A 5,936-nucleotide genomic window follows, 5' to 3' on the forward strand; every position below is an offset into this window, starting at 1 on the left:
AAACTTAAAAGCTTCTGCACAGCAAAGGAAACTAGAAGCAAAGTGAAAAGATAACCCTCAGAAGGGGAGAAAATAATAGCAAATGAAACAACTGACAAAAGATTAACTTCCAAAATATACAAGCAGCTCATACAACGCAATGCTAGAAAAACAAAGAAAAAAAAAGTGGGAAAAAGACCTAAACAGACATTTCTCCAAAGACATACAGATGGCTAACAAACACATGAAAAGATTTTCACCATCACTTATTATTACAGAAATGCAAATCAAAACTACAATGAGATATCACCTCACACCGGTCAGAATGCCCATCATCAAAAAGTCTACAAGCAATAAATGCTGAAGAGGGTGTGAAGAAAAGGGAACTCTCCTGCACTATTGGTGGAAATGTAAATTGAAACAGCCACTATGGAAGACACTATGGAGATTCCTTAAAATCTAGGAATAAAACAACCATACGACCCAGCAATCCCACTCCTAGGCATATACCCTAAGGAGACCAAACTTGAAAAAGACACACGTATGCTATTGTTCATTGTAGCACTATTTACAATAGCTAGAACATGGAAGCAACCCAGATGTCCATCAACAGATGAATGGATAAAGAAGTTGTGGTACATATACACAATGGAATATTACACAGCCATAAAAAGGAACGCCTTTGAGTCAGTTCTAATGAGGTGGATGAACCTAGAACCTGTTATACAGAGTGAAGTAAGTCAGAAAGAGAAAGATAAATATCATATTCTAACCCATATATATGGAATCTAGAAAAATGGTTCTGAAGAATTTACTTACAGGGCAACAATGGAGAAACAGACATAGAGAATATACTTACAGACACGGGGAGAGGGCAGGAGAGGGTGAGATGTATGGAAAGAGTAACATGGAAACTTATATTACCATATGTAAAATAGATAGCCAATGGGAACTTGCTGTATGGCTAAGAAACTCAAATAGGGGCTCTGTATCAACCTAGAGAGCTGGGATGGGGAGGGAGACGGAAGGGAGGTTCAAAAGGGAGGGGATATATGTATATCTATGGCTGATTCACCCTGCTTATTTAACTTATATGCAGAGTACATCATGAGGAACGCTGGGCTGGAAGAAGCACAAGCTGGAATCAAGATTGCCAGGAGAAATATCAATAACCTCAGATATGCAGATGACACCACCCTTATGGCAGAAAGTGAAGAGGAACTCAAAGGCCTCTTGATGAAAGTGAAAGAGGAGAGTGAAAAGGTTGGCTTGAAGCTCAACATTCAGAAAACAAAGATCATGGCATCTGGTCCCATCACTTCTTGGGAAATAGATGGGGAAACAGTGGAAACCATGTCAGACTTTATTTTGGGGGGCTCCAAAATCACTGTGGATGCTGATTGCAGCCATGAAATCAAAAGACGCTTACTCCTTGGAAGGAAAGTTATGACCAGCCTGGATAGCATATTAAAAAGCAGAGACATTACTTTGCCAACCAAGGTCCGTCTAGTCAAGGCTATGGTTTTTCCCGTGGTTATGTATGGATGTGAGAGTTGGACTGTGAAGAAAGCTGATCACCGAAGAATTGATGCTTTTGAACTGTGGTTCTGGAGAAGACTCTTGAGAGTCCCTTGGACTGCAAGGAGATCCAACCAGTCCATTCTAGAGGAGATCAATCCTGGGTGTTCATTAGAAGGACTTATGCTAAAGCTGAAACTCCAATACTTTGGCCACCTCATGTGACGAGTTGACTCACTGGAAAAGATTCTGATGCTGGGAGCGATTGAGGGTAGGAGGAGATGGGGACGACGGAGAATGAGGTGGCTGGATGGCATCACTGACTCGATGGACATGAGTTTGAGTGAACTCCAGGAGTTGGTGATGGACAGGGAGGCCTGGTGTGCTGTGGTTCATGGGGTCGCTAAGAGTCGGACACAACTGAGCGACTGAACTGACTGATGGCTGATTCATGTTGAGGTTTGACAGAAAACAACAAATTCTGTAAAGCAATTATCCTTCAACGACTACAAAAAAATAAATTAAAAAAAGTAAATAAAAAGCAGCATGACTTTGTTTCTGTGAGGTTCCCAAGTGTGGTCATACAGCATAAGTCCCTGACTTGAGCATAAGCTTGTTCACCTTAAAAATTCCAGCTCCATCTAAGGCTCAACACAATGGCTGCAGACAGCAGTACTCAAAGCTGCTAAGAGACTAGATCTTAACTGTTCCCGCCACACAAAACCAAATTCATGACGTGAATTATGCGACAAAAAAAATCGATTATGTGACAAGATGGAGGTGTCAGCTAATGCTATGACAATAACCTTATGACAATATATGAATTATGAAGTCAACACACTGCACATCTTAAACTAACACAACATATATCAATTGTGTCTTAATACATTTTCAAAAAGAATTTAGGATTGCCTAGATATGTCGACCGGAGAAGGCAATGGCACCCCACTCCAGTACTCTTGCCTGGAAAATCCCATGGATGGAGGAGCCTGGTGGGCTGCAGTCCATGGGGTCGCTAAGAGTCAGACATGACTGAGCGACTTCACTTTCACTTTTCACTTTCATACATTGGAGAAGGAAATGGCAACCCACTCCAGTGTTCTTGCCTGGAGAATCCCAGGGACGGGGGAGCCTGGTGGGCTGCCATCTATGGGGTCGCACAGAGTTGAACAAGACTGAAGCGACTTAGCAGCAGCAGCAGCAGCAGCAGACATGTCGACAGGCTTCCCTGGTAGTTCAATTGGTACAGAATCTGCCTGCAATAAGGGATACCTGGATTCGATCCCCTGGAGAAGGGAATCCTCTCCAGGGATCCATCTACCTCAGGACCCAAGGATCCTCCCAGGAAGGACAGTGAATAAGGTCAGAGAAGAGGTGACCTGAGTGCAGTACGGGTATTCACCACTAATTTTAGCCCAAGCCCAGACTCCTTTGGTCCCAGGGCAAAGAGGTGACAATAAAAGCTATAGCACTAGATATCAGCAGCTTTTGCAAAACAAGGAGATGTTTTCAAAAGTAATGGTGGCACAGTAAGAGTTGAGGTCCTTGACCTACAGTTTATGCTCAGACCTTCTCTGCAAAAAGAAAAGAAGTTAAGAAATGAGAAACTTTTAAGAGCTGAACACCAATGTGACAACTCCATGTACAGCTAATTCATTGCACAAATTCAAAATAAATGTACAATTAGACTCATTTATACTATCGGCTTAAAGTTCAACATTCAGAAAACAAAGATCATGGCATCTGGTCCCACCACTTCATGGCAAATAGATGGGGAAACCGTGGAAACAGTGGCAGACTTTATTTTTGGGGGTTCCAAAATCATTGCATGGTAATTTTGCATGGTGACTGCAGCCATGAAATAAAAAGACGCTTACTCCTTGGAAGGAAAGTGATGACCAACCTAGACAGCATGTTAAAAAGCAGAGACATTACTTTGCCAACAAAGGTCTGTCTAGTCAAGGCTATGGTTTTTCCAGTGGTCATGTATAGATGTGAGAGTTGGACTATAAAGAAAGCTGATCGCCGAAGAATTGATGCTTTTGAACTGTGGTGTTGGAGAAGATTCTTGAAAGTCCCTTGGACTGCAAGGAGATCCAACCGGTCCATCCTAAGGAGATCAGTCCTGGGTGTTCATTGGAAGGACTGATGTTGAAGCTGAAATACTTTGGCCACCTCATGCGAAGAGCTGACTCATTTGAAAAGACCCTGATGCTGGGAAAGATTGAAGGCAGGAGGAGAAGGGGACGACAGAGGATGAGATGATTGGATGGCATCACCGACTCAATGGACATGAGTTTGAGTAAACTCTGGGAGTTGGCGATGGACAGGGAGGCCTGGCATGCTGCAGTCCATGGGGTCGCAGAGTCAGACACAACTGAGCAACTGAACTGAAGTGATACTATCAGCCATGCTTTTACAGCCAAATACAAAATTAAATGTCATTTAAAAATTAGTACAGAACAAGTTAAACTGAGAGGTTTAATGTTCCTTTTTCCTACAGTGATGCTTCTGGAACCAAAAAAAATAAAAGAACAAAGCCCTAAATACTTAGAAGCATATCATTTTGCCAGTATACTAATTTAGGGCTAGTTAAGCACTATAACCTCAAACAACCATCCTGGATAGTCAACCACTTCTCTAAATATTTCTAGAACTACAAAATATAAAATATTACATATATATGTGTGTGTGTATGTGTGTGTGTGTGTGTGTATAGATATATGAAAATGGGTAGTGCTACTTAAATTTTCTTCCTAGTAGTAGCTAACAAGAATATGCTAACTACATATTCAAATGAATTCTTTGGAAGGGAAAAATAGACCTTTCAAAAAATAGGGAAAAAAATTGGCTTAATGAAACCTAAGTGAGATTTTAACATGTTCCAAAATAAAACATAGCAACATATGGAGTCACTAGCAACCAATCATTTCTCAGACACTCGAGAACATAGCATTTGGGGGTATACATGGGGTGCTATCTTTAATACAGTAATATGTATGTGTTGAAATGTGTCCATCTTCTCCTGAGAATTAAGTAATCTAACTTGTCTGCTTTACATGTTTAAAATGTAAATCCCCCTTTAGCATGAACATGAACACACATACACATGCACACACTCACACGTCTCTAGAAGCCAAGAATTATCAGCTAGCTTGCTTTCCTTTTCTTTAATACTCAGATGGTGAGCTCAGAAGCAGCATTTAAGGATGAAAATGGTTGAAATGCACCAATAGGTCGACCAAAGGATCTCTGAGACCTTGTTCATTTATCTGAGTTTCCCAAACTCTTTAGCTCCTCTCCACCAACCTCAATCTCTCCATTTCCCTACATCTTCCCAGTGGGGAGGATGATAGAAAAAGAAGCAAAATGAATGAGATGATGTTGATGGTTTATAAGGCTACAATCAACATTTTTGGATTTTTGGATTTTAATGGCATGTTTATATCACTGAATTTAAATAAATTATATATGGGCCTTATACAATTTATATGTCACTGGGGACTTCCCTGGTGGCTCATACAGTAAAGCATCTGCCTACAATGCGGGAGACCCGGGTTCAATCCCTGGGTCAGGAAGATCCCCTGGAGAAGGAAATGGCAACCCATTCCAGTATTTTTGCCTGGAAAATCCCATGGACGGAGGTACCTGGTAGGCTACATTCAGTTTGTGGGGTCGTAAAGAGTCAGACATGACTGAGCGACTTCACTTTCACTTTATGCTGCTGAATTTAAATAAATGATATATGGGCCTTGTACAACTTATATGTCATTCACCAAAAAAAATTTATCAGTTAGCATGGATATAATTCCATATAACTTAAACATCTCTGAACTTAACTATATAATCAAATTAGGAACATACACCCAATAAAAGCATGTCACGTAGAAACATCAGGGAACATACACAAGATTTTGGTGGAATGGTTGTTGAATCAATGTGGCAATTTATCTTTCAAGTAAAAAGAGAATATTTTTATAAATGAGAAATTGAGAGACGGGCCTACTTAAAACAGGCAAAATGTCTCAGCAGAAAGATACCCAAATTCCTTCAACTCTCCAAAACAAATCCATTTGGAGAGCATTTGGAGTGAAATATAATTTTGATTTGTTTATAACTTTTTTTCAACTCACAGAACTGCCCACACAGTGAGACTGAATTTTAACAGAACTGTTTTTTACTAATCCAATATCCTCAAAACAAATTTTTTCTTGCAGTCTCAAGCAATTAAATATTTTTAAAAGATTATTCTAAAGAGTCTTCAAATTTACATTTTGACTCTAAAAAGTAGTATGTAGCTCTTTGTGCTCAAGGGTCAAGCAGCACATGGGACATCTCGAAATAGGAAGATTTAAGGACCATTTAAATCCCCAGTTTCTTAGATGATATAAGTATTGCCTTGTGTTCAGAAAATTAGGCATCCACAGAGATATAAGTTC

Source organism: Moschus berezovskii, chromosome 9, assembly GCF_049115385.1.
Source record: "Moschus berezovskii isolate FMDL1 chromosome 9, NW_MosBer_1.0, whole genome shotgun sequence".
NCBI classification, from domain to species: domain Eukaryota; kingdom Metazoa; phylum Chordata; class Mammalia; order Artiodactyla; family Moschidae; genus Moschus; species Moschus berezovskii.